Source organism: Triticum dicoccoides, chromosome 3B (genome assembly GCF_002162155.2).
Source record: "Triticum dicoccoides isolate Atlit2015 ecotype Zavitan chromosome 3B, WEW_v2.0, whole genome shotgun sequence".
Classification (NCBI taxonomy): Eukaryota; Viridiplantae; Streptophyta; class Magnoliopsida; order Poales; family Poaceae; genus Triticum; species Triticum dicoccoides.
Window position 1 is genome coordinate 258361629 of NC_041385.1, and position 11794 is coordinate 258373422.

An 11794-nucleotide genomic window follows, 5' to 3' on the forward strand; every position below is an offset into this window, starting at 1 on the left:
AGAGGACCTGGTGCGCTAATGTCATCGATGATCTTCTCCACTTGCACTTATTTTGCAATGCGAGGATGAGCTGGTTGTCGCTGAGGAATTTGATCAGCATTTTCTTCGGCACCATTTTCTTCAGGTGCATCAGCTCGATGTTCTTCATGAACTGGAATGAATTCTTCAGCAGATTCTTCAATAGGAATGACATCCTCAGTTGCCTTGAACTTGATGGAATCCTCAGGTGCTGGTTCATCTAACACAGAAGGTAGGTGCTCTCTTTGCGAGCCATTAGTTTCATCGAACCGCACATCTACAGTGTCAACAATCTTGTGAAGAACAATGTTGAAGACTCTGTAGGTGTGTGAGTCCTTTCCGTAACCAAGCATAAAACCTTCATGTGCTTTCGGTGCAAATTTAGAATTGTGGTGATGATCTCTAATCCAACATTTTGCACCGAAGACTTTGAAATAACTCACATTGGGTTTCTTGTCAGTGAGGAGTTCATAGGCCGTCTTCTTGAAGAATTTGTGAAGATATACTCTGTTGATGATGTGGCACGCAGTATCAATTGCATCAATCCAAAAACACTGAGGCGTTTTGTATTCATCGAGCATAGTGCGAGCCATCTCAACAAGAGTTCTGTTCTTGCGCTCCACGACACCATTCTGCTGAGGAGTATAGGGAGCAGATAACTCATGAGTAATACCAAGTTCATCAAGATAGGCATCAAGACCGGAATTCTTGAACTCAGTTCCATTGTCACTTCTGATGTGCTTGATCTTCACACCAAAGTTGGTTGAAGCCCTCGAGGAAAATCGTTTGAAGACTTCCTGCACTTCATGTTTGTAAGTAACAATGTGTACCCATGTATATCGAGAGTAATCATCAACAATGACAAAACCATATAGAGATGCATCATTAGTGACTGCTGAGTAATGGTTAGGTCCGAAGAGGTCCATGTGAAGCAATTTGAATGGACGAGTAGTGGTCATGATAGTCTTTGCTGGATGCTTGGCCTTGGTCATTTTTCCTGCTTCACAGGCTCCGCATAAGTGATCCTTGAGGAATTTGACATTCTCAATGCCAATGACATGCTTCTTTTTCGCAAGCGTGTTCAAATTCCTCATGCCTGCGTGACCAAGTCGTCGATGCCATAGCCAACCTTCTGAAGCTTTTGCAAGTAGACACACGGCTGGTTGTGGTCCTGTGGAGAAATCAACAATATACAGGTCTCCTCTCCTAAAGCCTTCGAAGACTTTGGAATTGTCAGCTTCCATAATCACAACACAGCGATACTTGCCAAAGACAACAACCATATCAAGATCACAAAGCATTGAGACTGACATGAGGTTGTATCCTAAGGACTCAACAAGCATGACTTTGTCCATGTGTTTATTCTTAGAGATTGCAACCTTACCAAGACCCAATACCTGACTTTTGCCTTTGTCAGCAAAGATGATATGCTTTAGATGTGGCGGTGATAAGGGAGCATCCATCAATAGATTCTTGTCACCAGTCATGTGATTTGTACATCCACTATCGAGGACCCATTCAGTAGTTTTGGGTTGATTATCCCTTGCACCTTTCGCCATGAAGCAATAGGTGGGAGCGTAGCCATCATTATCTTCATCAGGCTTGTCGGTGGGGTCAGTTTCTTCAGTGTTGAAGATGGACTTGCTGACGAAAGCAGTAGCGAAGGCCAGACTCGCCACACCAGATTCAGATTCTTCAGACGCCTCCTCTTCATCATTTTCCTCAGATTCAGCTTCAGAGTCCATTTCCTTGCCAATGAATGCCCGAGCCTTCTTGGAGCTGCTCTTCTTGTGAGATGAAGACTTCGAGGATTTTGATGACGAAGATTTTGACAATTTCTTCTTTTTCTTTGCATCATCAGAACTGTAATCCTTGTATTTCTTCTTCTTCATTTCCTTTTCCCACTGAGGACAATCTTGAATGTAGTGACCAGGTTTCTTGCATTTGTGGCACAGCCTTCTCTTATAGTCACTGGATGAGGAATCACTGCTTCTTGAGGATTTTCCAAAGCGACCACGTCTTGGGAACTTCTGGAATTTCTTCGCGAGCAGTGCTAGCTCCTGGCTCAATTCTTCAGGATCACCAAGGCTACTACCAGAATCCTCACATTCAGAGTCAGACACAGCCTTGGCCTTCAGGGCACGTGGTTTGCCATAGCTTGAACCATAGAGATCTCTCTTTTCAGCAAGCTGGAACTCGTGAGTATTTAGCCTTTCGAGGATATCGGCAGGATCAAGAGACTTGTAGTCAGCCCATTCTTGTATCATCAGTCCCAGAGTATCAAATGAGGAATCAAGCGATCTCAACAGTTTCTTCACCACTTCATGGTCAGTGATGTCAGTGGCACCGAGGGCTTGAAGCTCATTTGAGATGTCAGTGAGGCGTTCAAAGGTTTGTTGGACATTTTCATTGTCAAGTCTTTTGAAGCGGTTGAAGAGATTCCGAAGAACATCAACTCGAGAGTCACGCTGAGTTGAGACTCCTTCATTCACTTTGGACAGCCTATCCCAGATAAGCTTAGCAGTTTCCAAAGCACTCACTTGTAACGCCCTCGATGCGGCTATATCTCCCACGTGTCGAAGCACGACTTAGAGGCATAACCGCATTGAAAGCAATGTCGCAAGTGAGGTAATCTTCACACAACCCATGTAATACATAAGGGAAAGAGATACATAGTTGGCTTACAATCGCCACTTCACACAATACATGAGTAAAGCATTACATCATACGGATACAATCAAGGTCCGACTACGGAACCAAAATAAAAGAAGAACCCCAAATGCGACAAAGGTCCCCGATCGACCCCAACTGGGCTCCACTACTGATCAACTAGAACGAAACAACACAAAGGGCAAGATCTTCATCGACCTCCTCCTTGAACTTGGTTGCGTCACCTGCTCGGTAACATAGGCACCTGCAAACTGGTTTTGGAAGTATCTGTGAGCCACGGGGACTCAGCAATCTCGCACCCTTGCGATCAAGACTATTTAAGCTTATGGGAAAGGTAAAGGCATGAGGTGGAGCTGCAGCAAGCGACTAGCATATATGGTGGCTAACATACGCAAATGAGAGCGAGAAGAGAAGGCAAAGCACGGTCGATAAAAGTATGATCAAGAAGTGATCCTATAGCAACCTACTTACGTCAAACATAACCCAAAAACCGTGTTCACTTCCCGGACTCCGCCGAGAAGAGACCATCACGGCTAAACACGCGGTTGATGCGTTTTAATTCGGATCTGGTGTCAAGTTATCTACAACCGGACATTAACAAATTCCCATCTACCACATAACCGCGGGCACGGCTTTCGAAAGTTTATACCCTGCAGGGGTGTCCCAACTTAGCCCATGACAAGCTCTCGCGATCAACGAAGGAATAGGCCTTCTCCCAGGAAGACCCGATCAGTCTCGGAATCCCGGTTTACAAGACATTTCGACAATGGTAAAACAAGACTAGCAAAGCCGCCCGATGTGCCGACAAATCCCGATAGGAGCTGCACATATCTCGTTCTCAGGGCACACCGGATGAGCAAGACGACGGGTTGGCATAGACCCTGGTTGCCCAGGGGGCGCCGGACATCGCTCGGTTTGGACCAGCACCCGGAGGAGCACTGGCCCGGGGGGGGGGGGTAAAATAAAGATGACCCTTGAGTCTGCAGAACCCAAGGGAAAAAGGCTTAGGTAGGCAAATGGTAAAACCAAGGTTGGGCCTTGCTGGAGGAGTTTTATTCAAAGCGAACTGTCAAGGGGGTCCCATAAATCACCCGACAATGTAAGGAACGCAAAATCCGGGAACATAACACCGGTATGATGGAAACTAGGGCGGCAAGAGTGGAACAAAACACCAGGCATAAGGCCGAGCCTTCCACCCTTTACCAAGTATATAGGTGCATTAATTAAATAAGAGATATTGTGATATCCCAACAAGTAAACATGTTCCAACAAGGAACAACATCTCCATGTTCCAACAAGGAACAAACTTCATCTTCACCTACAACTAACAATGCTATAAGAGGGGCTGAGCAAAGCGGTAACATAGCCAAACAACGGTTTGCTATGAAAGGATGGTTAGAGGCTTGACATGGCAACATGGGAGGCATGATATAGCAAGTGGTAGGCATCGTAGCATAGGCATAGCAAAAGAGCGAGCATCTAGCAAGCAAAGATAGAAGTGATTTCGAGGGTATGGTCATCTTGCCTGAGATCCCGCTAGGAAGAAGAACGAGTCCATGAAGAAGACAAACGGACGAAGTCGAACGGATCCTCACAACTCCGAAACGAAACCGAAGCTAACGAGAGAAGCAACCCGAAAAGAAACAAAGAACATGGTAAACACACAAGCAGAAACATGTCATGATGCACAAACAAGTATGATGCATGTCCGGTTTAATGAGGCATGGCATGGCAAAGTGCAACAAACAACACTACAAGTTAAGTGGAGCTCAATATGCAATGAGTTGCATATTGACAAAACACCACATTTAATTATTTAGTTCACTCTCGGTTAGGTACTCAACAATATTAAATGTTGGTTAGCCTGGCAAGGGGTGAAGCATAACAAAACTACCTATCTAGGCAAGTTTAAATGAGGCCGGAAAAACGAACAACAAATCCGGAAAATCCCCATGTTATTTAGCAATTTAATGCAACAACAATTTTAAATATTTTAATTGTTGTTATCATGATGCGGATGACATATGCAAGTTTTAAGCAATTTTTATGAAAAAGTTGACATAATCATGTTATGAAGCATTTGTCACCATGGCGGAACGAAAAGGGTGCCACGACGGCGAAACAAAAATGGTGCCACGGCAACATATCCGAAAATGATGGCACGGCAACATATCCGAAAATGATGCCACGGCAACATATCGGTTCCGGTAGCTCACAGAGATACCGGTGCAAAAGGAGGCATGCGGACGCGTGCACGGATGGTGGGGTGATCCCGGATTCCGGGTGTCCCACATAATGGTGGCATGGCTTACTGCGAACGTGCAAGGAACAATTCGGACACGGCCCAAACATAGGGTTCATCTCATACAACACATGCATTCGGTCCACAGACGTCGTCTCGGGGTTATACCTTTGAAGCGTGCATTTTCGGAGCGGTTCGAGTTCGGAGCGGTGTAGAGGAAGTAGGCGTTCACGGGACGTCGTGGAAGTAGTTGTTCATGTGGCGACGGTAGTGGAAGTAGTGGTTCACGGACGTCGTCGAAGAGGTACTTGAAGAATCCAACGTCTTCGGGGCGACGGTAGTGGTACACACGACGTCGAGGTACTTGTCGGTGTAGATGTACACGTTGTCGGGGTACTTGTCGCATCAACGGGTGTAGTCGTACATGTTTGAAGCAGAACTTGGCGTATCCATGTACTTGGCGTTCCGGTCCTGTAGTCGCACTAGGCATCCGGTGAACTTGGTGAAATCCACGAAGGCGTCCTTGGACGTTCCTGGTTGCCGGGTCTTGGCAGCGACAAGAGGGGAAACAAGCCAATCGGGCAGCAAGCGGGTGGAGATCTCGTGGAAGTTGGCCGTGAAGGGGCTGCTCAAGGCAGCAGGAGAAGATGGCCGAGGCGGGCGTCGAGCTTGAAGGGCGGTGGTGCAGAGGCGAAGCAGAGGACAGAGCAAGGGCAGAGCTGCGCTCGATGGCAGGAAGGGAAGGAGACGGTACGGCAGCGGGGCGAGGAAACGCAGGGGCCACGGGGCGGCTGCGCGCCTGTGGGAGCGAAGCGATGGGCGCGGGCGCGCGTGGAGAGGCTCGAGGTCACGCGCGGGGTGACCCTCTTGGTGGTCACCTACGGCGGCGGGACTTGGTGGCGGGGCCGGCATGAGGAGACGGGGCAGCGTCGGGCGCGTAGGGCTCGGGGACGAGGCACCGAGGACGAGGCAGGAAGGGAAGGAGAGGGCGCGCGGGGTCTGCTGGAACTGCAGGCCGCCGTGAGGAGGCTGGGGATGCGGATGACGGCGTGGAGGCGCAGCACGGGAGGAGAAGCAGGGCGCGGGTTTGAGGCGGGGGTCGCCGGATGGCGCGGGGACGAAGCAGCAAGAGGAGGCGCTTGGGGACAGCTCGGGCTCTAGGAGCTTGGGCGCGGTGAGGCAAAGGGACGGGAGGAGGCGATGGGAATCGGGCGCTGTACGAGGGGCTCTTCCCCTGTGGCGGCGCTGGAGGGAGGGGATTGAGAGAATGGGGATCGGGCTGAGCGAGGGGCTAGGGTTAGAAAGGGTTGGGCCTCAAGGGATTTGGTGGGGGCGGCTGGGCCTTGGCCTTGGGCCGGCGCGGGAGGTTGGGAGGCCCAGGCTGCTGGGCTCCTTCTCTCTCTCTCTCTCTCTCTTTAGCAGAAAAAAATAGAGAGCATTTCAAAAGAATTAAAAGAAAAGGCCAAGAACAAGAATAAAATGGTGGGACATATTTGTAAGGCTTTACAGAATATTTCCAACCCAACAAAAATGGTTCCAACAAAATAGGAGAAGTTAAATCTAAAATTATTTAACTTGCACCGAAGGAGTTTGAATGGAGTCTAGACTTTAGGAGTAGCCAAAATGTTGAGATTTTTGGTGGAGCTCCGGAAGATGATGAAAGAATAAATGGCAAAGTTGGAGATCAAGAATTGAGACAACAAAGGCATTGGGATTTTGCAAGTGTGTTATGGAGAATCCCAAAAATGGAATATTTACTATAGCTCTCTAAATATCGAGAGGATATGTTTTAAAGAGAATCACCATGTGAATTCCCTCGATTTAAATGGATCAAAGATCCATGCCATTTATTTAGTTGAGTTGCAAAAGATTTATGAGATGATGGCATGATGACATGATGCAATGCAAAAATAAAAAGGCCAGGCACAAATGAAACACACGGCGAAACCCGGAATATATGGAAGTCTTCTGGATCGTCGGTCTCGGGGCGTTACAACACTCCACCACTATAAGAGGATCTCGTCCCGAGATCTAGGATGGCACCGGAGAGAAACGGAAGAGGAAGAGAAGAGGTAAAACTAAGTTGCTTCTTCGACCAATAAGTGAAACCACGAACCTTGGGAGGTTGAGTAATTTAAAAGAAAGACTACAACAGAGATGAACGAGATTGCAAACAATCCATTAGAAAAGAGGAACAAGGAACATTACGAGAACTTGAAGATTGCAAAGACACGAACCAAGAGTTTAATGGACAAGATAGAATTCGAAACCACTCTGGTTAAAACACGATGGGAGAGGAAGAATTCGGGCAGCACTCCGGTTGAACATGGAAGGAATATAACATGAACTTGAGAAGATGGGACGATGCTTGATGAAATCAACAACACACTGCCTCCGGAACTATTGAAAGAATGGCATAATGGGTAAGAAGGATTTCAGACCGCACTCAGGTTGAAAAGAGAGGCAAAACTTGATAATATGAAAGAACTTGAAGAGAGCACAACACTCCGGTTAAAAGGATAAGCACGAAAAAACATGATCCTCACAATTCGAGATGATGAGTGAAAAGAGCAACATCACAATGCCTCCGGAAGAAAGAATAGAAGATAGATCATTGGAATAACAGAATGGAGTAGAAAATGCCAACTTCTTCCACAAATGAGCTTGGAAAGCACCCTTGCAAAGAAGAATTGAACGGAGTTGTTGCAAAATCAACAACGAAAATCACAAGCTTGTTGTGGGCTTATGGCAAACGTCTCAAAATGATGAGGTGACGACCGGCCACCGATGGAAACAGTTAATTGGATTGAGATCAGCAAGGAGATGAAAACTCCTTTTAATGAAAGAATAGGAGGAAACTTGGATTATTGATAGGCACCACAATTAGCAACATTCCTTAGGGAAGGCTTTAGGTGTAACCTAAACCAAGATAACTCCAAGGAAGAAAGTGATGGGTTTAAAATATGTCATTCTTGAAAACTTGTGAATCATGAAACACGAGGAGAAATTGCCAAGAATGACCTAACACCACCTCAGAAGATAAGGTAGAAAGAATCGCACTTTGGAATGCAAGATGAAGAATGCTTGAACTCCTCAAAACAAGACATGTGTTGAACACCATGTTTAATTTTTGAGTATAGCTTGGCTGATCTTAACTTCAAGAGAAATCTTGAAGAACAATTGAAGAATGAAAAGAATCCTTGACGAACCACCACTCCGGTAATAAACGCATGATAAAAAGAAAGAGAAGTTGAAAACACAAGGTGAAGCCTTGCGATGATTTAGATGGAGCTTCGCGACGAGATAATGCGGAAAACTTAGAACTCCGGAAGAAAGATGAACAACAAGAAGCCAAGAATTTATTCCTCCTGAACAAACTCTGAAGGAAAGGATTAATCACTTGGATGAAACAAGAATAAGAATTATGTTATGCGTATCCTTCACCAATTTAAATTGATGACAAGCAACGGATTTGGCATACTACTTATTCTCGTAGAAAGGATTAAGAGAGATATGGTGTAAACTTGAGAAGGTCTTCAACGAACCACCGGTAGGATTTGGAAAGAACGAATGAATTGATATGATAACAAAGAAAGAGAACTCTTGAACGAACCACAGTAAGAATTGAAATTGAACGTAGCAAATGCACAAATCACCGGGAAGAATTGCAAAATGAATGAAGATACTTGAGGGTATTTAGATACAAATGAACGAATAGATCACGAGCTGATTAGAGAATACTTGAATGATGCACCGGCAAGATAGGAGAATGATAACTGACAGCTGAGAATGAATAAACCTGAATTGATGGACTCCGGATGACAAACTGAGAAGACTCTTGAATATCTCCTGATGGGTGAAAAAGATTCTCACAATCGAAAACAATTATGAGCGGATGGCAACAAGCTAGCACCATGAATCTTGAAGAGAATAGAGCAAGATTAAAGAGAAACTCTTCTTCGGTCTTCAAATCATGAGAATGACAACGAGAAACACCACCAAGAATTATTGAGGCACACCGAAAGAATCAAAAGCGAAGAGGTTGAGCCAACTATGGAAAGAATTTGAAAGATCTTGGAGAAAAGCATTTGACTGATGATAACTCATCTTACATCAAACTTGGAGAAGAATTTAGGATAGCTCTGGGAAAATAGAAGAGTCAGGTAAGATCCTGGGAAAAGACCTGTGGGTTAGGACCCACTCAAAAGAACACCGTTGAAAAGATTTAAAAGAGATGTTGCACCGGTTGAATTAAATGACTTAAATGAGATACCAATCTCGAAAGAGCTTGAACGAATGTAGAGTGGAAACACGAATCTTCGAGATATCTTGAGCACTCCGGAATAACAAATAGCGAGAAGTAGAATGATAATGAGGTGCACCGGTATGAGAAGACGTTGAAATGAGGAAAAAGGTATGATCAACAAAACTTGACTTGAATCCACCGGAGAAGAGAAAGGAATTAGGAATGACGAACTAGTAGAACATCTTCTTGAGAACCACTGGGTAAGAACATTGACGGAAAAGAATGGAGAAACTTCACAAAAATAAAAGGATACTTGGTAAAGAAATCTTAGTCCTTGAGGAAAAAGGGTGGGTGGGCGGGAAAAAACAAAGGCAACTTGGAGACGGATGAAACAAACACCGTTGAGAAGAAATGATAATGGGTCTTGCTGATGTTGAAGTGATCGGATCCACTTGAAGAGAAACACGCCGGTTGAAAAGGATTGACATGACAATCTTGATTGTCGAGAAGGATTGGTATTCACATTGGAGTATGAGAACACCATTTCGGAAAGGTATGGAATCAACACTTGACATTGAAGCAACTCGAATACCACAACTCAAAACAAAAACAAAGGACTAGCTTGCAGAATAAGCCGGAACAAACATATGATAGAGATTTCGTCCAAAGTTTTTGTGGTGGGGCCTACACGGGCTTGATCATACAGCACCATCATGTACAAGGCAGTGCACATGACATACGAAGCATCCCCGAGTCGGCATAGACAAGGACTCTTTAAGACACAACGAGACCACTTTAAAAAACGACCGTGGATAGGCGTACCACTAGATGTCGAACCCCAATTTCATATCATACATCCGTCGGAAAGATATCCTAAGAGCTACTTGAATTCCCCCCTATGAAACTCCCGAAATTTTCTGGTTATGCAATCTGGTGTTGGGGATACAGGGGAAGCGATATATATCTCACCCAAAACTAACAATCCTACATCCAAGCTGTATCCATCCGTCAGCACATAACCGAGAAACCTTCGGAAATCGTCTACCTCAACCTTCGAAAAGCATCCGTTATATGAGTCATGGCAATACTCCCGTACTCACCTCAGTACTGGGTTATCGGGGTTATCTCACCAACAACTGCATAAAAGAGATTTTCGATGTCGGCATACTAAACTCAGGTATTCCAGAACTGCAACGATAAAATTATGACGACAACACCTCAGAGCTCAACTCCCCGGGACACTTCCACTAAACCCCTGACAGGAGGCACCAAGACAATGTTCTCATCATAAAACCATCGGAACGATTCCAAGATACCCGCGTGATCCTAAATTTTTTTTTAGTGAAATTTGAGAAGAGAAGAGTCAAAACTCTACATTAGGATGCCTTACCAGAGCGATGAAGAGACTGGGGAGTAAAAAGAATTCCTAACTCTCCAATATATATAATCCTAAATGACTCAAAACATTTTTCTAGACACAACTCGGCCGCTAAAAACGATCAAGCAGTGGGGCTCCTAAGGTCGGGGAAGGCTCTGATTACCAACTTGTAATGCCCTCGATGCGGCTATATCTCCCACGTGTCGAAGCACGACTTAGAGGCATAACCGCATTGAAAGCAATGTCACAAGTGAGGTAATCTTCACACAACCCATGTAATACGTAAGGGAAAGAGATACATAGTTGGCTTACAATCGCCACTTCACACAATACATGAGTAAAGCATTACATCATACAGATAGAATCAAGGTCCGACTACAGAACCAAAATAAAAGAAGAACCCCAAATGCGACAAAGGTCCCCGATCGACCCCAACTGGGCTCCACTACTGATCAACTAGAACGAAACAACACAAAGGGCAAGATCTTCATTGAGCTCCTCCTTGAACTTGGTTGCGTCACCTGCTCGGTAACATTGGCACCTGCAAACTGGTTTTGGAAGTATCTGTGAGCCACGGGGACTCAGCAATCTCGCACCCTCGCGATCAAGACTATTTAAGCTTATGGGTAAGGTAAAGGCATGAGGTGGAGCTGCAGCAAGCGACTAGCATATATGGTGGCTAACATACGCAAATGAGAGCGAGAAGAGAAGGCAAAGCACGGTCGATAAAAGTATGATCAAGAAGTGATCCTATAGCAACCTACTTACGTCAAACATAACCCAGAAACCATGTTCACTTCCCGGACTCCGCCGAGAAGAGACCATCACGGCTACACACGCGGTTGATGTGTTTTAATTCGGATCTGGTGTCAAGTTATCTACAACCGGACATTAACAAATTCCCATCTGCCACATAACCGCGGGCACGGCTCTCGAAAGTTTATACCCTGCAGGGATGTCCCAACTTAGCCCATGACAAGCTCTCGCGATCAACGAAGGAATAGACCTTCTCCCAGGAAGACCCGATCAGTCTCGGAATCCCGGTTTACAAGACATTTCGACAATGGTAAAACAAGACTAGCAAAGCCGCCCGATGTGCCGACAAATCCCGATAGGAGCTGCACATATCTCGTTCTCAGGGCACACCGGATGAGCAAGACTACGGGTTGGCATAGACCCTGGTTGCCCAGGGGGCGCCGGACATCGCTCGGTTTGGACCAGCACCCGGAGGAGCACTGGC